This window comes from Parus major, chromosome 1 (assembly GCF_001522545.3).
Source record: "Parus major isolate Abel chromosome 1, Parus_major1.1, whole genome shotgun sequence".
NCBI lineage: Eukaryota > Metazoa > Chordata > Aves > Passeriformes > Paridae > Parus > Parus major.
Window position 1 is genome coordinate 75849648 of NC_031768.1, and position 25509 is coordinate 75875156.

The following is a 25509-nucleotide window of genomic DNA, read 5'->3' on the forward strand; positions in this document are numbered from 1 at the left end:
CATCAGTGTTTTTTTAAATGGTATTTAATAAAAAGAGCTGAAAATAGTTTTTCACCCAGGTAGTAATATTATAGCTTCTATCCTGATTGTAGCATACATTTGTTTGTTTGTTCAGTTTTTTCCCCTCAATTGTATCAATACTCAAGATTAATAATAATTTCTAATAGATTGTAGAACTTCGTGTTTTTTTGTTGTTTTGTGATTTTGGGTTTGTTTTTTTTTTCACTGAGCTGTGCAATTTCCTGTACATCACACAAATTATTATATATTTTTGCTGCAAAAGCTATGTCAGTAAGAGAATCCCTGAAGGACTTGAACTTAATCCAAATGATCCGTATGGGTCCCTTCCCTTGGGAATACCTGTTCCAAAGGCTATGAAGGCATAACCTTGAAAGAAAAATAAAAAGTGTGGAAAAATCAAACATCTATTTAAGAATCACATTTTAAATTCCTGTGATTCCAATCTCTATCTAAATATTCTTACTCCAACAAGAAAATCAAACTAAAAGCACAAAACATATTGACTCTGTTACATAGATGATGATCTCTTCGGAAATGGCACTGAACAAGGCCCATTTTACTATACAGAAATATCTGGGGGTTTTAAAATAAATATATATACATAAATACTCTGAAATGTCTGACTTATCATATAAACCTCACTTATCAGATGGATATCAGACTCACTATATAATTGAACACAATATATATATATATAAGTGCGATAGAACAGCTTGGTTACTACAGCCAACTTGTATATAGGGGAGAGCTACATGCAATCCAAGGGCTGTGTTTTGTTTGTTTGTTTGTTTTTTTAAATTAGTATTCTGCAGTTTATTACATTCCTTCCTTAGGTAAAGAAAGATTTGATGCTTGGCATTGTAGGTGTGTGTCCTTGTTGAACAGTCACCTATAGAGTGCTTGAGCAGATCAACACTCCCACTAGTCGATTGTCAGCTGGGAACTTTCTGAGGGGGCACTCAATCCTCTTGTCAGGTCATTGATAAAGATATTAAACACAATAGAGTGGGGAGCCCCACTGCTGACCCTCCACTAGCTGGATGTAGCCATTCTCTGTGCCCAGCCATCCAGAAAGTTTTTAACCCAGTGAAGAGTAGACTTGTCCAAGCTGTGGCCTGACAGCTTTTCCAGGGAAATGCTTTGGTAGACAGTATAAAAGGCTTTACTGAAGTCCAGATTGATAACATCCACAGCCTAGTGAACAGAGCCACCTCACAACCTCTCCTTCCTCATCTATCCTGTCTGGAGAGCTCATAGCCATCCATAGCTGCACTCCAGGCACAGGAGACATGATGACTATATTATATTTTATTACAGCTTTCTGCTGCACAATGGCTTCCAGCTCCTCCTCTTTATTACCCACACTGTGTGCGGATGAACTTCTCTGCTCTTGATTTCTCTCCCAACACTGGCCTGTTGCTCATGGCTCATCTCTAGTCAGCCTGATCTTATCATCTTTCCCCTTCAAACCTAGTTTAAAGCCCTCTCAACCATCCCAGTGAACTCATGGTCTAGAGTCCTCTCCTTTTTAAATAGGTGAATCCTATCTGTCTCCAGCAGGCCTGGTACCATGTAAACATCCCCATGATTCAAAAAGCCAAAAAATCCATGGATGGACCTGTCTTTAAGCCATGTGTTGATCAGGTGGATTCTCTTCCTTGACATTCTTCCTTCCTATCGAAATGATTGAAGAAAACACCACCTGTGCTCCTGTATCTTCAACCCACCTTCCCAGTGCCATGAAATGATTTTGATTGCCCTAGGACTTCTCAACCTTGTCACTGTGGACCTGAATGACCAGAGTTTGGTAATAAACAGAGAGCTAAATCAGTCCAGGAAGTCTCCTAGTACCAGAAAGAAGATTTCACAAACACTGATCAGTCTACACTTATGACGTATATTTGATGCATATATAGAATGAAACCTTTGCCGACATTCACACAAACTGTAGCAGTTATGAACAGCACTCAGTAACCATGAATGGTACAAACAGCAGTGAAAATAACTTGAGAGTAAAAATGCAATTCTATTATCTCACAACACTGATTCTGGTTTGTGAGCATAAATGCATTGCATTGATTTTTCTAATCTTTGCACACAAGCAACTCCACAAGGTGTTTCATTTTAAAAATAAACACAGTTATCATATTATCAAAATCTTAAGCTATTCCAAGAACTTATATTTTCCCAATCCTAACCAATTGGAAAGCTAGATCAAGTAGGCTTCTTTCAATTGAAACTTCTAACAGATGCCCCAAAGGCATTAGGTACTAGAACTCCTTAAATAAAGGTATCATGATTTTTTAATTAGTTTTGTTAAAAAGAATGCTTCCAGAAGAAATCAGTATTGCATCTGTAACTCCGATGTGATGACAAATACCAAGACATACTGAGCAATTTTATTACTCACCCAGCATAATCAATAATGATCACAAATTCCAGGGTAGACAATCTCTTCTTGCAGGGATTACAAAGCTATTCAGCAGACAGTAATACAGGAAAGGGATACCTATCAACCAGAACTAATGTAAGACAGTGAATTGCCTTTTCCACCTCCATAAATTGACACATTGTAAGTTCTACCTTTTAAACACTTCTAAGATGAATTATAAATCAAGGTACGTGTTATTCTAGGAGGTGAAATAAGGGTATGGATTACTTTAGGAAGAGAAAGGGACTTCAGGAACCATTCCTGAGAACAACATCTCATGAACTCAGGCATATATTTTGTTTTGTGCACTAAAGCAGCAATCAGTGTAACTTAAATGCATATTTATCCAAACTTCTCATAACATTAAAGCTCTGAAGCTAGGAAGCATGTGTGTTACATATGAAGAAAACAGCCACATCTTTAGCAGTTTCTGGTCAAAAGCAAGGTTCTTTAAGGGTTACTTTTAACTAATGCAATCATGATAAAGAGAATTAGCTCTCTGTTTAATAGATAAGGCATTCAAATAGCCTATGGAAATGTCAAATTTTACCCCCAGTGTTAGGGTCCTAAAGGAGGCACAACTGCATTACATCAGGCCATAACTCTTGTTACTGATCTAAATTTGTCTTCCCTATTGGACAATCTCCAAATTCTGAGTGGGTTTTGAGGTGTAGAGGAGTGAAACAACAGTGGTGTTCGTTTAAAATTAGAATGCTAGGCAAAAAAAAGAAACATTAGCTAATTAAACCAAGTGAAATTTGCTCCATGATTAAGTGGAAGTGGAAAGGAAAACAGAAGAGAGAGCAGCCCTCTGAAGAAGGACTTGAGGGCGTTGGTGGATGAGAAATCAGACGTGACCCAGCAATTGCAGTCCTAGAAGCCAGCCACATCTTGGGCTGCATCCAAAGCAGTGGGGCCAGCAGGGGGGTGGTTCTGACACTGCTCTGCTCTGGTGAGACCCACCTGATGTGTTGTGTCTGCTCTGGGACCCCAAGCTCAGTAAGGATGTGGACCTATTATAGTGAGTCCAGGGGAAGGCTGAAGCACCTCTCTTATGAAGACAGGCTGAGAGAATCAGGGTTGTTCAACCTAAACTTGTTGTTTTATAAATGCTAATTGGCCATTATTTCATTTGAATTGCTATTGTTTTTCTCTGATATATCTATGGGAGTATATCTCTAGAGTGAGATGAAATGAAGAAACTTTTTACAAGTCCAAGTCGACTCTAAATTTCCTAAAGGGAAAAGACTGTTAAAACTAAGTAAAGTTTATAAGCATTTTCTTTTTTAAAAGCTGTCGTATTAAAAGCTCTTACATAACTCTACTAATATAGAAAAATCTGGACACATTACTTGCTCTTCAGTGCTCTTAGTGACATTAAAGTATTACAATTTTAATTTGCAATTCAAAACAGAATTAGATTAAATTAATTTATTTAATATTTTATTCATTTTTAAAAGGCACTTTTAAACATAAAGAGGTTGATATTTGTTACACACAGTAATTTTAAAGTAGTCTGCAGTGTTTTAAAGGTGCTGTAAGTCTGCAACTGCTAAGAATTTTAAACAAACCAATAAATTTCAGAAATTGAAAATGTGTAAATGTACAAACATTGGATTTCAATTTAGTGCAGTCATTTTGGTTGACTAGCTATCTATTGTCTGTTGTTTTGTGGTTTTTTGTTGGTGTTGGTTTTTTCAAGAAATTAAATTTTTTAAAAAACATAAATATTAAAATTTTAAGATGTATGTCAGTAGCTCTATTTCATTTCTTGCTGTGTTCAAATCTATAAATTTTTATTTATTAAAGAAAGAATGTACTAAACAGAACTCAGGAATTTATTTATTATTATTATTAGTAGTAGTAGTAGTATTATCATTATTATATTAATAATAACATTGAGTAAATATTTATTACTCTATTCTTGAGATAAATAAAATTACATTTATGATGTATAGCATGTTTTAGTATTTGACAGGAAAAAAATTGTTGACAAAGAAACAAAAAATAAATAAATGCTTTCCCACATCTCAAAGCACAAATGACATTAAATACCAATTCCATTCCAGGTAAATATATTTGATTAGCACAATGACTTAAAAGAATGATTTGTTTTGCAAGATGCAGTAAATCTGCCTTTTATTCACATATTGGCAATCACTCTAGCTGAATTGCATAAAAGACACAGAAATTAGAGGAAAGATAAACAAATGCAAATTGGTTATCACAAGGTAAATAGACTCTAATGAATTCTCTATCCTATGTAAGCAACATTATCCCCACCACCCTACTTTGATCTTAAACCAGTGAATATAGTCACAGAGATGCTTAAGACTGACTTTAAGTCAAAGCATTTACAGAACAAACTTTTAAACTTCTCCTGCAAGACCCTAAGAGACTCTGTGGCATCCAAATCAATATGCACTGCTCCTTTCTTGTCTACAGTGTTGCAGTTACCCCCACACTCACTTCCAGCAGGTTCAGAGCCCACCAAAAATGCTGCCTACACCCTCCAGCTCACTGACTTTCTAGGCTTTTCTCTCCCTTGCAGGGTAGACACTAAAATCCAGTACAGAAGTAGCAGAAGAGAGCAACAAGCAAGTGGGATTGCTCTCAGTGAAGGTGCTCACTTACCAGAGCAAACAATAGCTGGGAAAGTGGAAATGGGACTGAATGTCATGAGGATTACCCAGCACAGTCCAAGAGCCTGTTTGTCCAAATGCTGACAACCCTAGAGGGAAAGATGCCAGCAACTGCTAGATTAAATTTTAAATCAGGGAATTACCAAGGAGGTGAGCTTGAAAAGAAGGAGAAAGAGACCATGGTAGTTCTAGGATTCCAGAATTGCCCTGCCACCATTGCAATCTCTGTTTAGGGCTGGCTGATCATCCTCAGCATTGGGGCCACTGGGATGCAGTCAGGGCACCGGTGATACAGACTGCAACACAGGACCCACACCTGCTTCATGTGTGTACCCATGGAACCCCTATCACCAGTGGATGGGCTGATACAGGCGTGGGCAAAGCCAGAGCATGCAGGCAGCTGCCTCAATGTGTTAAATTCCCACTTCTGGGAATTAGTAATAAAAGGCTTTTCAGAAATTTGAAGGGGTTTCTTACAGTTTTATGTATATCCAGCATTATAGTTTATCGTCTGTATTGTGGATATTGATCCTGAATATATGATCCATTGATTGTTGGTTAATTAGAATTCATTAATAATTCAATAAACCAGTTGGAATCAGATTTGATATAAACCACTAGGAGCTGAGCAGTTTTTATGTCTAACATTGTTATTGACTTCATGCTCAAAAAAAGTTCTTTTGAACAAGCTCTAAACATATAGCAGAGAAGAACATTCAGGTGTCAAAAAAGGGAGAACATTTTATAACCTAATGTTAAACAGAAGCTTCCAATAGTGGACTGAATTTTGGCAAGAGAGTAAAGGTTGTTGAAATCAGAATAATGCAATAGAAGAGAAAAATATAACAATGATATATTTGATAGATAGATAGCATGGCTGAGTGAGAAGGTGAATACCACCCTGAACCCTGACTATGTAGGTATAGTAGGTGAAGGCTCTACCAGTTAAACAGGACTTAAATTTCACCAGCTGATTGAAGTATGTCAGTTTGGAGTAACTGCTCTTTGAAGAAAATCCAAGTGATGGGAAAATGTTTTTGTAATGTGCACTGTGAATCTCTGTTTTGCTAAGTATAAGGACACTTTGTTAAAAGACTTACATAATAAGGCTTAAATGCATAATACAAACAGCACATACCCTAAATAATACTATTTCACACTAAACCCAGGTTATATTTATTAAGTTTGACAGAGTTAAACACAAAATACTGTTTTACATTCTCTGCAATACCCTATTTTGCAAAATCTTAGCAAGATGACTTCTACAACATGACACTGTAGTGTTGCCAAATGAAGTTTAATGTGTAATACCCGGCCAATTCATCCCAGCTAGGAATTCCAGGTTCCTTTTATTGACAGATACCCTGAGGATGATTTAGATGTTGGTTGAACTGAATTAACTTCTGCTATTTCTTTTTATTCATTATAAACAGAGACTCAGTAATGAGGCTCAAAGCCAAATGCCTTAAGCATGCAGTGAAGTGTATGGAGAAGAACAACTTTTTTTCTGAGATTTTCCTTTAAAAAGTTAGTGTCTTGGACTGTTTCATAAATGACAATTTTTATAAGCAAAGTTTAGAATAAATAAATCATGCTCTCTAATTCATGCATGAAGTTCTAACCTAGTACAATTGTTTTTTTAAATGTAAACTCATTTTTTGTCAAAAGTGTATTTTTACCATGTAAGACGTATGTTGTCAGCTAAATAGACACTACTGCATATGAATCTGTTAATTCCATTTCTAAGATCAGTGCAGTTGCATTTATTTTGATGTGCAAATTTCAGATTCTCATGTAGCTGAACATTCATTTGTCTGGAAGACTGAATTTATGGGGGCACTAATTTGTTATGGATAATGAATGCACTATGCAAGAAAAACACACATTTCTTCTATATAAGCCAAATTATATTTAAATTTAGCAACATGGCTGATTACTTATGTATGACAATTACCATGTTTTAAAACAGGGAAATTTTAGAGTTCCTTACACTGAGGTCTTAAGAATTATTAACATTTATTATTTTTATCAGAAAAATCTATACAGAAAAAAAGAATGTATACTGATAGACTTCATATAAGTACAAAAATATTAAAGACAAATATTTGTGTTTAAAATGAAGCAATTCTTCATCCTTAGTTGAATTATTACTCTTTTGCTGTGTTCACAAACAAGGTTCTTGTGCAAATCATGATCTACATGTGGGAGTTTTAATAATGCTGATGTAAACTCAGTAGGATAATGCCATATACTCATTTTTTCTTTTTTTCAAAAGGAAAAAAGAAAAATAAGCAATAAAACCAATATTCAAAAATCTCTTATTCTTCTTTTGTTTAAATATGTATTTTATAGGAAAAACAAAGGCAGAAGTGTCAGTTCAAGTCTAACAATGCAATATAATTCTCATAAATCCCTTAGATTTCCTGTATCACATAGATAGTTATTTGGTCAGCAGTTACACTACAATCACCTCTATGCTATGGATTTTACACAGTTCTTAAGATGAGAAGTGGACAGTGTTGGCCTCCTTTGAGTTGTTCACCTACAATATGTGTCTTGTTTTGGTTCTGTGAGTTGTTTGAGATATATATATATATATATAAAAGTATCTGAAATTTTAATTTATTAACATATTTGTCCTGTTCTTATTTATTTTTTTGTGTTCTGGTCCCCACATCATTCTAGTGAGTTAAAAGGTTTCAGTGTGTGGCATGACTTCTTTTGCTCAATGGTTTGGGAGATTATTTGACTGGCACTGCTGTGTATATTTTTTCAGTTTATTTTCACAATTTTTAGTCAGTCACTTGTTTCCAAATTAACATGATGTTCTCAGTCATTCTGTGAGCTCTCTTGCATTTGTCTACAGATAATGAATGTTAATTTATCAACTGATACTGCTTTAATTAGGTACTTTTCCGAGGGTTTTCTGCCACCCTTCCTTTCCTACTCCACTCCCAGATCCTAAAACGAATTTTATCTATGAAGAGAAAATTCCCATTGCAGTGGTAATTTTTGAGTGATGATTAAGCTCTCATGGAGGGCAAGAAGGCTCAGCTACAAGAAGGATTTAAGCTGTCTGAACGTAATGGATGTTGGAGACAGAAGGCTACTTTGCAAGGGAGTAAAGTATTTCTGAGTGCTGAGATAAGGAACAGCCTCAGCATTATCCTGTGGCCATCCTGGAATGAGAGCACTTAGGGGCCATGTATCACAGCAGATGTGGACTGGAGGATGGACCCAAGGGTGGTCTGGAGTGTCCCATACCACTGCTCTTGGGCCTGGTGCTGGTGCAAAGGTATATAAGGATTCTACTTGTGTTGTGTCATTGCAGACTCCATGTAGAGTTGCATATTATAGTAAGACTCAGCACATCACATTGTTTATTAGTTTTTAATATATGTGTATATATAGTTGAGCACAAATGTATTTAATTCACCTCAAGGCATGCCATGAAAATTCCCCAAAAGTTAGCAACCTGATTAGTCACTCTAGAGTTTTAAAGAGTTTAGCTTGCTCGTTTGTTGTGCTTGGGTTTTTTTGGTTTGTTTGTTTGGCTGATTTGGTTTGAGTTTGGTTTGGGTTTTTTTTCATAGTATATTTTCTACAGAAACTCAAGAAGGGATATTCTGTACCTTCTATTTCCATGCTGTCTTACCTTTTCTTGTTTTCCTTTAATCCATATTTCTACTCAGTTCAAATTAACTTTGAAATAATTTTTGCTTTTTTTACTGAAAGTTAATGTGCTCACTTCAAATTCCCTGTAGTAGCAATAGACATTTTGTCTTTGAAAAGAATACACATATAGAATTTTTATAGGATTCTACTTCTCAGACAGACTGTAGGCTGTTCTTCAAATTTCTATAAATGTCATGGACATATGCAACCCTTGGCACTATTGAAAGCTTTGCTATTAACTACAGTGGAATTTGAACTAGGTTTTCAGTTGGTGGTTTTATTGACTTTCTACTTTCAAGGTCTTTTATAACATGAAAACTAGTAATTCACATTTTCAGCTAAATTGCCTGTTGTTCCACATTTCCTCCTATTCTAAGATCAAAGATTCTGTTTCTACCAATAATTATATAATTAGACTGTAAAATATTTAACATTGTTCATAAGTATTTTTATTAGATGGGTCATTCAAGTGGGAGAGTTAGATCAGTCCATTTATCAACCAGAAGAGAAACAGAGAAATTGTAAGAGTGTGGTTTGTAGCTACACTGTAATGAGAAAAACATACTGCTACTTTACTATATTACTTACAATCTGTTGAGTTCCTTCTCAGCAGTAACTATGTAATTCCTGCAAGCAGTATTACTCATGGGACACAGCAAACAGATTTTCATACAACTGCATATGCTGGCTGGGACTTGAACCCAGCTAGAAATGTTTCTGAGTCCCTAAATTAAAGAATAGCATTTGTACTTCCATAGTTTCTGTACAGAGATTACTGTCCTCATCAAAGAGAGATCCCTTCCCACCTCTCCTCTAAATTATCTAATTTTCATTAGTGTATGATTTACATAGTAAAGGAGATTTTTAATGAACAAAAATCCATTTCATTTTTATTTTATTCTTGCATTTATCTTAATAAATACTATGAATTAGTTTACATCAAGTCTGTGAAATAAACAATTCCTGCTTATAGTAAAAATGGTAATGTTCAGTGAGGGGCAAACTGAATCAAATAACACTGAAGGTTCTTTACCCCGTATATGAACTTTTTAATTTTGAACTCAAGAAGACAATGAAGTAATTATTTTTTTTTAATAATCTACAGATAATAGGAGAAATCTCTATTTGAAAATCTGCATAACAAAAATAGTTTAAAAAGATCTATGGATCAGTATATTTTGGAAACTGAACACATCTCTTTAAGTACATGTGAATTATAAAAAGCATGTGATATATTAAAAAATCAGAGTGTAGTAATTGATTTTGTAAATGACTTTGTATAGAAATACATTTGAATTCTTGATGGGTGGGGCCAGTATGGATACATCAAAGTACTGCAGATAAAACAGAAATGCTCAGAGGGTAGCCTTGAATGTGAGCTCAGCGACCATTTGCAGAAGTTTACACAGCAAATGTCACCTTTCCTGAAATTTCAGAATAACTACCAGTAAAAATGGAAGATGTACCTAAAGAGGAAAAAGTATTATCCACCATATTTATATCTCTAGAAACTCCTTCACTATAAGGTATTATCTCTATAAGGAAGTAGGTGAGGGAGTTGGGATTAAAAGAATGTATTTTCCTATGCTGCAGAGCCCAGCCAATCATGCTATGAAGATGCACCAGCTTGCAGACAGAAACTGTGACATCCCACTGCCTTTCTTTTCCTAAATCTGAAAATTAAAAAAAAATCTTTCCCTTTAAAAATAAAACGAGTATTTACCTCACATTCATTATGGAAAGCTAAACAAAGTTTTCCGTTTGAAGTGAGTTTTGCTATGGAATAGCTGACACTTGCCAGTGCCTTTCTATTTCTCTTCTACCTGATCTTAGGATGTCTTGAAATCTTACATGTTTCTGCAAACCAAGGACTTAATTTTAAACTAACTAATTTGGATCAAAGGATTTTCAGTATCAAGCTTTGGAAGTGGAATTTTGCTGCATAAAACATCTGAAACACTAACTAGGATTACAGTTACAAAATTTAGATGTTGCATTTTACTTGCTAGAAATAGTCATTTACTCAAATTTATTTTTATACTGCCTAGTCCTCATAAACAATTCAAGTATAAATTCTGTAAAAGACTCCTTGCACTTTAAGTAAGTTAACATATCACTTTTATTCACTTTATGAAAAAGTTATGTTGGTGTTTATTTTCACTTTCCATTCATGAAAGACATGAAAGAGAGGCTTTCAAAGTCTGGCAAAAATGGGAAAAGAATATTAAAAGCCTTGTTTTACAATATTCAGGAACACAGCTTACTTTATTGCATGCAATCACAGAAATTTCCCTTAAATCCAGAACATATTCAGCCTATCAGGTAACATTTCCATCCAGGCTATTCATCAAGAGTTGTGCTTCCTTCCATAATTTGTTATTTTGTAAATAAATTAGTTATTTCTTTCACCAGGTGAAATGTTGAGGTCTTGTGGTCAAAGCTTTTTTTTTCATCTACATAGGTGTGAGTTCCATATTACATATTTATGGCAGACTATTTTGAGTAATAACTTATTACTTGCTTTTTTTCTTAAATTAACATAGACTTAAAATGTCATTTGCCATTTACAAATAAATAAATCTCTAAATGCAGCATCTGAACTGGGATGATATTTAAATGAATATTCAATTATAATACACTTGAGGTAATAGGATTAAAATGAAATTTTAATTTTTGTGAATCAAGAACTTAAAGCCCAGAATACCTAATCATATTTTAAAGAAGCTGTAGCTCTTTCTCATTTTACATTAAGATTTAATTGAAAAGAACTTGGAGTAAAAGAATAAAAGCATGAAAGAAGCTACATTTTTCCTCTTTTGTTCTGGTGAAATGAAATGGTGAACTTTCATTTAAAATATTGTAATACAACTTTCAACTGTAAATCACAAAGACTACACAATATGTTTTTAACATAAAAGAGACAGTTAAAGCTTTTAAACTTCCTTTAAAAAAAAATAAAAATAGTGTAGTCTCTTATTCACAAGATTTATTGGCTGTAACTCTTGTGTCTCATATAATACCACTCTTCTCCCTTTCTGGCTAGAAATAAACCTGAAAGAAATCACCCTATAAATATTTTGCCTTCTCAGATATTTGCATTAGGATGATACACATTTTTCTTCCGAATATACAACCTTTTCATTCTTACCTCCAGAAGGACCACAGTGAGCAGCCCACATTTCTATCTCTTTTGGAATCTCAAACCAGGAGAGAACGTCTCCACCACATGCAATGGGCAAACAGGAGATAAATCCATGACCTAACAGGGAAAGTGGCGCAACAACAAAATGTAATTATGCACTAATAACTATGTCTCATAAGAGACAAAAGGGATGAAACCTGAAGGTGTAGAAGGAAAATAAAGGATAATAAACTTGAGAGTGATATGTAAAGTTATGTCTCCCTTTTGCCAAATCACTGATAGAAGGTTAATTTCTATCAATTTCTTATTGAGTTCTTCAGTATGCTCCCTGCCTTGAAAGCTGCTGCTTTGATGACCATCATATTCTCAGTTTGGTTTCCTGGGAAAGAAAAGGTGTGCAAGAGAACCTGATGCTAACCACTGTATGAGGAACAGTCCCATTCAGCTATATCATTTTGGAGCTCCAGCTGGGACAGTTCAGACTAATTTTAAAGCAAGTAAACAGGGATGTCTTTTGCATAAGTTGAAAGTTGTTTCTTTTTGCTCCTTCACTCTAATAGAGAATGCAACATTTACACAAAACTGTAGCTATGCAAACATCACCAAAAAAAGCAACCAGGGAACTCTCCTATGGAAATAAACCATACCAATATTGTTCTTACCTTAACTTTTATTTTGCTCTGATGTTTCTGAATTCAGGAATTTTAAGAGGAGTTACATAATATCTTCTTTCAAGAGAAAAATTGTACCCCTTTTGATGCATATGTATGAAGATCAAATTTTGGTACATCAGCAAGAATCTGATTTATGTTCCTGTAAATTAAAGTTGGTCTCAACTAAAAAAAAAACCAAAAAAACTTCTTCTGAAGATAAAGACTGCATAATTTCTCTCTTTTCCAAGAACTTTCATATCTAGAATACTGGGTCCAGTTTTGGGCCACTCTGTAAAAGACAGACAGTGACCAACTGAATACAAGGAGGTCAGTGAGATGGTACAGCTGAAGCACTTGCCTTTTAACAAGAGTCCAAGGGACCTGGACTTGCTCAGTTTGGAACAGAGTTGGCCTTGGAGGGATCTACCAGCAGACCCCAATGCAATGAGGAAGTCAGTGAGACAGCCAGGCTCTGCAAGCTGGAAAGATGAGAAACAAGAAGGATAAATTGAAATAAGAGAGGTTCATCTGAATATAAGGAGAAGTTTTCCACCATAAAGGCAGAGAGGCAGTGGCACGAGCTGAGAGACGTTGTTCACTTTCCATCCTTGGGTGATTTCAAGACCCAACTGAATGAAGACCTAAGCATTTCGGTCTGAGCCAAAGGGATGAAGACCTAAGCAGTGTGGCCTGACCTCTTTGGAGCTGACCTGTCATGAGCAGAAGATTGGACTGGAGACTGTCCAAGGCCCTTTTTCTAGCTGAACAATATGATTGTATGAAATTTGCATTTTATGTAGAGCTATTTCAGCTTACCAGATTTGGTAGCTACCTAGTTTATTTCATGTGATAGAAAATCCAGGCAGACATCAGTTACAAGAAATTATTTTAAAGTTACACAACCAATAAATATCAAGTCTATACTCTCAAAAAAGAATCTCATAAAAATACATGAAAACCAAGGTAAAAGCCTATTGTATGTCTCTGCCAAATTCATTAACATTAACTAATGAGACTGTTGACTTCTAAAATTGCTTGTGTCAAGTGGCTATGACAAACTTGATAAGACAGTACATGCAGAATGTCATTAAATAGTTTGCAGCTCATTTCTATCAGTATCAAATATTAGATTAACACAATAATGATGTTCCTATGAATTTGAAAGAATTAATTAGAAATCTTCTTTAGAAACCCCACTGCATACATGAATCAAAGGATAAAAATAGCTTTCATTCTGAGGGCTTTAAATAGGAAAAAATACTCCTCCTATAATAAACAAATAGCAATAATTAGTATAATGACAATATATAATAGTGAGCTTTGGTTCTTCTCATCCTGTCAAAGCAGAAGGAATTATTTTTCCTCACAAAACTGCTAATAAAGGAGTTGTGCTGCATATTAGGGATGTTTAATGTTTATTATCAGTGTCTCTGTTATAGAAGGTAAAGTTTCAATTTTTTGTAAGGCTGTGAATTTTCTACTATTTAAAAGCATTGCAAAATATAGAAATATATCTCATTTGCTAAGACCTCTACATGTCTCTGCAACACTTGAGATATGAATTTAGATTCAGGTTTGAACACATGAGACAAAATCAAGATCGGTTGACAGCCTCTTTCTCTCCTTCTAGTCATGTAAAGCAGCATGGTATAAACATTTTTATAGGACTTTACTAGGAATTTTTGCAAGTGTAGGAAGATAAAACAACATTTATAAACATATGCTTTGCAAATACTTCTGAAAACTTGAAATGTAAATGAATTTAATACAAAACCAGAAACATGAATGGTATATGAAGTTGTTCTGAAATGTTGTGCCTGTGTAAACTGTATAATGAAAATCTTACACAAGATTTTAACTCTCTCAATGGTTTTTGATTATCAATTTCAAATCATCAGTTTTCTGAGTTTTCTGTACCAAAAAAAAAAAAAAATCCTGAAAAATATGGCCATCTTCCAAAATTACTTCTAGCTCAGGGATTGCTACATCTGGCTATCACCCAGATCCATGAATTCCACATAAGATGGTGATATTTATATAGTATCTGGAAAGGCATGGTCCATGAGCTGTCTTCAAGGTTCAGTGCTTGTCATTATGAACATAGTAGTGCATTCACTACTCACAGAGTATGTGTGGCTAAAAATATAAGTCTTTTTCCTGCTTATTTCTTAGGAAAGGATGGGTGACTGTGTAGTATCTGCCCCAAATTCCATCTGTCTTTATCCATTCCCAATGTGAATGAGTGGCTGCCTTGTAGCTAATCTCAGCCTGGCTGGTAGGAAACAGCAGTGTAGCACAGCCTTGAACAGCCAGGTTTGTGACTGGACTTCCATATTCACTATGTGTAAAGCAAGCATTTTTTGGTATTGGTATACTAAATATATATATATTTATTAGTACGATTGGTACAATTTAGAGCTGGTTTTAATCAACAATGAAAGCTCCTTGGACCTTAATGGCTTGACAGGCTTGACTCATTGCTGCTTTAATGAAAAGAATGGTGCCTCCCCAGATCAGACCAGAAATGGGGGTGAGGCCCTACCAGACTTAGTTTTGTATTAATTAATCTTTCAGCAGTGGGAGGTGGCACCCTAAGGGCTCTGTGTGTAGTTCACCCCTGTTCTCATGGGGATTTCTGATGCTGTATCAGAGGAAGAGCTCACCTGCTTCAGAAATTTAGGCATGTTTTGTGGCTTACTTGATAGCAAGCTGCCTTGGAAAGTAGAAGCCTTATTGCCTTGAAATTTCCCTTACATCTAGTATATTGATTTACCTCAAAACAGAATGGAATTAAACAAACAGAACCAGAATCTTTTCCACTTATCAACTAATTAAGCATTGAATATATAATCTGTACATGTGCTACAGGGCAGAAAGGGTTGCAAGGAGAGAACTGAACCGCATCTTTTGCAGTGATTTGTCATTGGTAAGGCTTCACTGTAATGCCAGACTGAGCCTAACGATATTAGGACAAAATATTTTCTTCTTTAGCTCACATTGGGTTGTATAAAAGGTTTCCTGTATGGAGACTGATTTATAGGAGATCTCAAACCTGCATACGTGAAATTTGTTAGAATAGTATTTCTATTTTCCCTATTGTGCATCAACAGCAGGCAGTGAAACACTATTAATATGTTACATTTTAGATTCTCATTAGCTTGAAGTAAGCTGTAAACATATATATCACAATTTAATCCATCAAATTATGTACTCAGTATTAATGAAACCATACTAATATCTGAATAATTCAGAACTATAGTCTAATAGGACTTCAGACATTACTCGGAAGACTTTTAAAAAAAATTATACTAACATAAAGTCTTAATTTTGAAGTGCTTAAACCTTTTTAAAATTACAGAGCAGCAAAATATAATATTTCATTACAGAATTAAAATAAAGCAATCTGGAAGAACATAAAATTGAAGTGAAAATAAATGGATTCAAGATTGAAAACCTGGAATATTCTAGTTATTTCTATTGTAGACACGTAAGTAGCAAAGGAGAGAATCACTACTCATTTTAGGCAATAAAAACATGAATTTTCTCCAAACACAGGCATGCATGTTGTCAACAAGATATCTGTCATGTAAGCCCCAAACCTCTTAAATCCTATTTTTTTTAAACTAATATGTTATCATTGCTACCTGTGATTCTCCAGTCTATGTTGCTCTCCCCACCTTGAAAAGTTGTTAGTAACGTGAGGTGATTCAGCTGCTAGCAAAGCAGGTGCTAAACTGCTGTACTTTGCATCCAGCAGGCAAAACATTTCTGTAAATTGAAATTGGAGCCCTTAATATATGAAACAGACTCTAAGGGAAACCTTTTCTGATGAGAACAATTCCATCTGAAATAGATTTGATAGCGTTTTTCTACCTCTAGTATTTTTAATTCTATAATCAAGGGAAAGCTATTCAGGTGAATTGCATGGCCAATGCAGGCTTGAATGGCCCTAAGTTAAAGAATTAATAACTCTACATGGAAAGCCTAACTAAGTCATTGGTGTATAGTAAAGTTTAGTATTACTGTTAACATGAACTTTGCATTGATATGGAAAAAGTATGATTTCTATAGAAACTTAAATGTAGTTAAAAAAAACAAACAACCCAAAGTATTATATATAATTGCAAAAATCATTTTTAAACACACTAGATTAGAAATCAACATGAATAAACAGTAAACTTTTAAATTTAAATCTCTTTAGCTCTTAAAAATTAAGTAGATAACATGCAAGAGCAAGTTATATCAAAAGTAGGATGCCCAGGCAGAATCTATTTCAGAAAATTATTTTTCTCCAATTGGATTGGTGAAACAATGCATGTTCTAGTCAAAATTTCTTTAATTAATATTGAAATGCTCTTTTTAAAATTAATATTTCAATGTTATTTTTGTTCATGGCAAAAATCACATAGTGTATGTGATATAAAGCTTCTTGGCTCTCAAAAAATCATGTTAAAGATAGAAATTCAAACAATAAGGGTAAATCTAGAATGGTCAATTTTATGCATAAAAAAATCATATTAGAATAATGAGATCAAGAACCTGGACACCATGATATTCTCTGGTAGTAAGACTTTCTCCTTAGCATTTTTTTAAGCTTGTCCAGCCCAAAAGTAAATTTAAAAAAAAATAAAAATAAAAAAAAAAAATAAGTCCTTTGAAAAAAATGCTGCATCATCCCTTTCAGAGCCACAGGTGCTTCTTTTTTAGCAAGGAGAGCATTCCTGTGGGTAATTTTAGAGGGCTATATGTTGAAAAAACAGCCTTGTTTGATAGGGAGAACTTTCCCCATGGAACATGAACTGGCAAAAGGCCAGAGTCCATAAGGAAAATTCAAAATCTGTTGCAGCAGAGCAGCAACTGAAAGTATCAATTTTCAAAATAATTGAGCCATTATTTAACACATGAAGTGCTCAATAATACATTTTTTATTTTCCCTGAATAAATGATAATAACCATTAGAAGTGAATACAGTAAACACTTTTTTTCACCTATAGTTTTGAGTGAGTAGAATTTTTGGCAGGTACCCAAACAGGTCACCACAAGTAGGATAATGTGGCAATCTGTTATCATTAGCTCTGTTGGAAAGGTTCTGAACACACTAGAGAGAATTAAATGACCTGGAAAACTCGGTCTATGGAAAAGTCTATTGTACTCATCTCCTTTATTTCCACCTCTATGCATCACTGGAACAGTGGAACAGCAAGATTTGCAGTGGTGACAAAGATAAAGGTCATTTTTCTGTTTCTCTTTCATCCAGCATGAGCCATTTAAGGACTGTTCAATTCTACACATACAGAAAATAACTATTTTCTGTCAGGTCTTTCCACTCTCTTGGTGTGTTAGTCTATTGAAATCTTCACATTTGCAAGATATTGAAGACTTGTGTTTTAAAAATCACTGCTACTTTTGTTCCTGACCATCATTGTTAAAACTGTCAGAATTTCAGATCTTCCAAAATAACAAAATATAACCCCCTCCTATAGAGCCCATTTTAGCAAATGTTTTTCCTAAACCAGTACAATTTTTTCCAGCAAAACTTGAAAGAAAGAGCAGTTCTTAACAGATCTATCCAATCTAATTATTATGCCAAGATCCTCATGGTCAAGATAGATACTATAATGTGAATGACATAGGCTATTCAAAAACATGCGTCAGAGACATTTCTATTGTTTATATAAACTTTGTTGTCCATTTGTTTGAGTGGTTAAGTAAAAACAAAGAATGAAACTTTGACATGCATCAACTATTCTGTTTTGTACACAAACCTTATTCCTGGGAAACACAATTAAAGATAAATACACAGCAATAAAAGAAAATAAACAGGGGAATCAGAGTAATCTTAGGCAGGAAAAAAAATTATTTTGGGAGAGATAAATGTATGCCTTAACCTCAAAGTTGAGAAAAAAAGGCAAGGGGCTCTAGGCAGGGAAGCTCAGTGTTTTCTCTTAATCTGTTTTATTTCACACTATGTACTGACTGAGAGGCTGAGGACATGGACTATCAAATATATGGTTTGGACAGCATATTCTTCACCAGTAAATAAGCAGCTCCTGCTTAGGTATAAAATTATGCCAAATCTTTTTTCATTAAAAAAGTGTAACAAAATACAGCACAATTTGTGTTTCACCAGAAATTTATGTTATTTTTCAATAGGAATTTCTATATTTGAACACTTTATCATTTATGGCAAATGAACCACATGGATTTAAGAAACAGGCACAAGACTCAGTTCTGCTCTGTTTCAACAAAGGATGAGTTTAACATTCCACCCAAAGGCTGGCAGGCCAGATGTTGGTTCTGTTGCTTGATATTATGGATTAATGTAGAAAGAATATCTGCAGAAATGATGCTGAAATATTTGCTAAAATTTGACCACCATAAAGCTCCAGTCTAAAGACTAACAGAATTCTTGAATAGTATACACCATTATTTAGCCTATTAGAAGCTATTATTTTGAGAAACAAAAATATGTGGGAAATTATGTCTTAAACATATCTTAAACAATTATGTCTTAAACTTTTCTGATCTTTAGCAAGAAAGATAAAAAAATTATTTTTCATTTATCTCTCTGGAAAAAACCCTCTTCCCTCTTCTCTTCCCCTATCACTTTTTGCTCCTCAAAACCCTTAAAGACACGTCTTAGATTCCAGAAAACCTGCTTTGTATGCATTCAGAACCAAAATATTTTGATATAACAAACATCCTTCAGTAAATCCTCTCATCTTATGACACTTGTAGAAAAAAAAACAAAAAAAGCCCAACAAGCTGAAATTTACTTGCCAATCCTTTCTATGCTTAGTGCAATACATTTCCAAGGGCAGGAAAATGAGTTAAACTGTGTTATATTTAAAATGACACTGTAATTCTACTCATATCAAGTTCATCAGTTCTAATTCAGTTATGTCTTTTGGAGGTCACTGTCATTCATTACAATGTCTTGCTGGCTCTCTGATATGATTCTCAATTAGTTGGGTAGGCAGGTAAAACATCTGACATCCAACAATGAACTATGTGCCTCCAAATATGTTTGCACAGCCACACATTACACTTTAGCAAGCTCTTTACCTTAACCCATTAATAAACCATAGTTTGAGGTTAAGGATAAATACTCAACTCAAAAATTAATTAGAGGTGTTCTGAGCTGCATGATCATGAGTCACTCAGCTATGAAATGATATAGTACACCAGTTAACAGATAACCACAGACATTTACTCCATCTTATTTCAATCTGTGGCTGTACTCATGATAAATTGAAAGCGAATAACTATCATTCATCTGTATAGTGAATACCAGATTCAAATGACTCAAATCTACAGCTGCTGTATCACAATGGCTTGAATCACAACAGGCTCTTGAACACAGCACTTTCCATATTCACCTGCTTCATTAATACAGATTTGTATTTATTCAGTACTCTTGCTCCCTGAGTTACACAAACCACTTAATATAAATTGGAATAAACCAAAATTCATGAAAGGGGAATTTTCCTTGACCTTCATGAGGTTTACATTTGTGGAACTTGCTTGTCATTTCAGAGTTCTGCAACAAACCCACCATATTCTAGACCTAGACCAAGCCACAGTGAAATATCTGAGGTTAGACATGCAGTATAGACTTTGTGACTTTTCTACAGAGATTTCCAGAATCAATTATATGCTACCAAATGTGACACAAAAGTTAGATTTCAAAACCTATTCAATGCATTGAGGTTAAGACTATACTGCAGTGACAATTTTTAAACACTTATAAGGAGTGGTATACACTTTCAAAGCAGCACCTTTTACAAACCCATGGTGAGAAATATAACAATATCATCCATAAAACTAGATTTTTTTTTTAATCTCTGTTCTATTTGTCACCTTATTCAGTTTAAATTGCTCATGAGAACATCTGTGTTTGATTTGAACTTTATAAACTAATAAAGACAAAAAATAAAGGCAATAAACATATCCCAAAAGAAGTTTTGTCCAAATATCCAGTACCTCAACTTTCCAATTGACTGTACAGAAGCTGTTCTTCAAAACAGAAATGATCTCCACAGATTAGGTCCTGTATGAGTGAAATCCAAAGATTCTCAGGAGCTGCACTGAATCCAATTTATTAGGACTCCCTTTTTGTAACCTGTGGGGAAAAACAAAGTTACATGTGTGTGTAGAGCTGTATTTGAAGTGTTGGATGTCTCAAACCTTTTTCTATGTGGAATATGTTCATTTGGCTCTTTATGTTTCATTCCTTTCATATTGTATGATATGGCAGTGTAGGCTGGCTGTACGAGTTAATCTGAGATACCTGTCTTGTTTCAGAATGGATACAGAACTCAAAAGTGTTTGTTTTATGGTGTTTGGTGGAAAAGAAAAATCTAATTTCTTAAAACAAGAACAAGAAATTAAGAGAATTAAGAGTTTTTTCTGTCTGCTATCCTTTAAGAAAAGGTAGTGCTGGGAAGAATGGATAAGTATGGGTTTACACTAATAGCCTCTTATGTTCATGTATACTCATCTATAATGGAAGAAATATAAAATAATTTCTGTTTGAATTTAAACCAAGTCATAAGCATTTTTATAAAGATACTTTCTCACAGGAATTTTTTAGGGTGACCTTTTCCAGATAACATGCAATCACAACTTTGTTGATTATTTAATTTTCAAAGTACTCATTTGAAATTATGCTAGAGGCATGTGTCTCCATTTAGCTTATTATCCTAAAAAAATAGAGCATGACTTCCTTAAAATAATTATTGTTTGAACTATTCAATCATTAAGTTAAATTGACTGCAGAGGAATCACAACACTTTTAGTAAATTGGAACAGTTGTTAGCAACTTCAATTAGGAAAGCAAAAAACTCTAACCTCTCCCCCCAAAAACCAACTAAAGAAAAACACCTCAAAAAATCCAAACAAAAAAAATCCCCAAACCCAAACAAAAAAACACTGTTGTGGTGTTACATGGGCATTTAGTATTTTTCACGTAAAGACTGAAAAACAGTCTTTTAATTAAAATGTATTTATTAACTAAACAATTAACACATCCATATAATTTTAAAACTTTTCCTTTTTTTCATTTTCTTATACTCAACCTGAGTTAATTTTTTAAATGCTTCTTTCCTTGACTTTTTAATTCTTTTATCTTGACTAAAGGAAACATGGGCAATGCCTTCATATTCCAATTTACTTACTGTCTACTTCACCTGTTGTCCTAGGAAACCAGCAGCAGCTGGAAGTATATCTATTAAATAGCTTTGGCCCTACACAAAACAAACCAAACAAATAAATAAAAGCCAACTAACTGTCCTAGTCATACCTGTTTATGTGACTGGCAGGAAATGTATTAGGTGTCCAAATTTCTTCTACCAAAGTACCAGTAGAACTATCAGTTTCATAGATAATTCACTTGAGAATTATAAACAATCTTCCCTCACTCTATTACCCTTGGAGTTCAAATTAAAAATTTTATCTAGACCTTGCCTTTGGAAAGGCACTGAATTAAGGCATCGGAGAGTAGATTTGACTTATACTTCATATTTTGAAACAAACAAACAAATTTTAACTAACTAACTAACTAGCTAACTAATTAATTAACTAAGCAGTTTAAGGAAGAAAATCTGCTGCTGTTCTTATTAATATTTTTGCAGCCTAGTCTAGAAGATAAGAAATTACCTAAGTGATATTACAGCTCTGCTCTGTACTGCTTGAATGATTCAAAGCTGCATCTGCAGTCCCGCAACCATTTAGATCTGTGAAGCAAAGGAAGGCAATCTGCTCATCCTTCTTTTAGAGTTGGTTCACCTTGCAGAAAACAGTGAAATTTTATAAAAATTATGAAGACAAAGATAAAAGAAATTTAGTCATGAAGCCACCATATTGGAAGAGAGAGAATTAGATCTTTCCCTTCCTTTACAGTATAAGTATGTTTTTTATTTGCTAATTATAATAATGCTTAGTGTAAGCAAATAACCATGTGAATACCAAGTATCCTACAAGTACACCTTTCTCTGGTCTACTTGTTTACCAAGCAGTAAAAGCTCATGAGCTAATAAACCTTCAAAGATTCATTTCCTAGCACAATTTTGACACTTTTAGTAAGGAATGTCATCCCTCACTCCTGTCCTTTAAGCACCTGTTTGTTAGCAGCTATTTTGAGACATGATAAAATGGGTGAAACTTTATTCACCCTCAGAAGCTGCAGGCCCAGTTCCCATCTTTGACTGAAGCAACTCCACACAGTCCCGCTTTATTTCATTAGACTGCATCGTGAGCTTCTCCAATCAGCACCTGGATATTGGAGACCTCAGTCCTGAAGCATTTTCCTAAAAATTAGAAAAAGCCCTAGCTGCTTCTCTGAGTGGAATGGATCCTGTAGCTCAGTGAAAAAGATATTGCTACAGCTATCAGCTTGCCCTTATCTTTGAACAAACTTCCGAGGCTGTAACTTCTCTTACCTAGCTAAATTTTGTTATATTTGCTAGAGCTGTAACAGCAATTTTTGCAATTACCAAGAAACTAGGTCTGTTTCATTTTGCTCTTGCTTATCTTTTTAGGTTAAAATTTTCATATATGTGGTAGTAACAAGTAGTTTTTCTGTATAGAATCTAATATTTATGACTCTAACATAGAAACAAAGCATAGAGGCATATGGATGTGGTATGACAAAGCAGACCTTGAATAGTGGGACAGAGGATGCAGTGCTGAGAGGGGAAGGCACATAATCATAAGAAATAGGATACAAGCTGATGCTCCAGACCCAATGTCTATAAGCATCCTACTAATGACCAGCCAAGGCAGTACAGACAGACCTGGCAAAAACACTTTTGAAGGCAGCAAAGAGAACAAAGAACATGTATCTAACATGTGTGAAGTATGCCATAATTAGCAATTATAGAAGAAGCACACATGTGAAAAATAGTGACAAATAGTAATTTGTGAGAAAGCTGGCAAACATAGAAAAAGTCCTTACCTGAGTCTAAGGTGAGGAAGAAAACACCCACCTGAGTACTCATGAAGGACTGAGGATACATTAAACACCTGCAGACTCTACCCTTGCTGAAGCCAACATTTAGATCTGAGTGTTGGGAAATCAAACTTAATAGGATAAAAGTACTAGCAATACCTTGTGTATGGAAATTTCAGCTTCTTCTGTGATGGTATAGTTTTTGTTATTTTTAGTTTCTTTTTTTTTTTTTTTTTTTTTCCTGTAATAATAAGTACTGAACTAAAAAGAAGTCTTCAAGGGACAGTTAGGATTTAAATTACACTAACAATAAATTATTGAATCTATATAAACAATGTGTTTCTTTTTTTGGCTATAAAAATTCTGCTATTTTCACAACATATTTTGAAATTAATTCCTAGCTATTATTAAGCTGATCAATCATTTTCCTGAAAAGCTTACAGCTACACCTGGGAAAGACATTGCACTTAAGAATCATGTCATTCCATGGTGTTTCATTTTATACAATTTTTATTTTGTAGCGGAAATTAAAAGCAAACATACAAATTGCCTTTTCACAATAATAGTGACAAATCACTACTCTTAGTACAGTTCAGAATTAACTTTTCTTTTTCCTTGAGTCTCTTTCTCTTCTATAAGTTGCAGAGGTATATATCCTAATTGAGTGTGTGCCTATAATATAAGATGTCATTCTGTGTTCATACATATCCATATGCCAAAAAATCAAATTTTTATTTTATTTTTGACAGATTTAATATGAATTAATGTATAATTCATCGGAATTTTCTGCTTATAATTGTCACAGATTTAATTTTTTAAAACTTTTTTTTATGAAAATAAATATTAAACTGTATTACTTTTAGCTTTGAACTGAATGTCAAAAATATAATTGTGAAAGAAATATTGCACAGTAACATATAAGCATGATGCATTAAAAGAGAAAGAATCACAATTTATTCAAACACTTTATTTGATATAAACATCTGCAGATCACTGAATTCCACAGAAGGTGGGCTAGCCATTAGGTTTCAGTATCTGAAAGAAACAATAAATCACAGCTTTTGCTTTTACAGCCCATTACACACAAAGGTCTAAAACCTTTCTAGTTGCAAGCCTCAAAGTACTCTAGCTATAGAGTCTTTAACTTTCCAACTTTCTGTGACTAATAGATGCTATACTGTAGAATGAACAGGAAATTAGAGTGGAGAGAGGTGTAAAATCAGTATCCTCAGAAAGGCTGTGCAGGAGGGATGTGAAGAATAGCTCACTGTGGGGCTATGCTGTCTCCCAGTGATCCTCAGACAAGACAGATTACATTCTCATTAATGACCATTTAAGAATCAGTGGATTTTGATATGTTAGAAAGGAGAAGCAGTTATAAAGCTATTAAATGTTGTGGAAGGGCAAGGTAGGAGAGGCAAATAGAGAGGTAATAGATCCGGTGAGAAACTTGATTGAAACCTGCTGTAGTTGGAAAAAAATACCTTGAGAATTGCATAGATCTTTCTCCTGCTTTTGACCTCACACAAGATAGTTATGCCCTTTTAAAATTTCATTCTGTGTTGAAGGATAAATCCCTTATTTTTCATTAAAATAGCTTGTCAATTGACTTGCCCTTCAACATTTATAAAACAAATCTACTATTTCTGATATAGCATGGTTCAGAAAATCAAGTCACATTCTTCTCACGTATCTACTCAATAATTCCACCTATTTTCTTGAAGGGGCCAAATCAGATCTTTTTTCCACTTAGATTAGCCTCTTTCCTATTTTGTCAAATGGGCCCACAGTCCCCAGCTACTTTGAAAATGTGTCACGGCATCATCGGCTGCATGGAAAAAGCAGCTCTTCTAAGAAACGCAATACCTCCCACATTGAGCTAGAGGAAACTCCAGGCATCCTCAGACAGATGAAGCAGGTTTCACTATCTGTGTCTGTATTACAGGCAAGAGGTTCCTGCTGTGCAACCAGACTACCTGGTGACTGCAAGGCAGACA

The 25509-nt window shown here is 34.5% G+C and overlaps 1 protein-coding gene across 3 annotated transcripts in view; it reads right to left on the reverse strand.

Moving 5' to 3' along the window:
• Positions 1–25509, reverse strand: part of CNTN5 (contactin 5) — a 602350-nt gene that overhangs the window by 401036 nt on the left and 175805 nt on the right. For all 3 annotated transcript variants that reach the window (XM_015638959.3, XM_015638922.3, XM_015638933.3), the window contains exon 2: positions 20548–20686. The gene's annotated coding sequence lies outside the window, so the exon portion shown is untranslated. The remainder of the gene's footprint in view (positions 1–20547; positions 20687–25509) is intronic.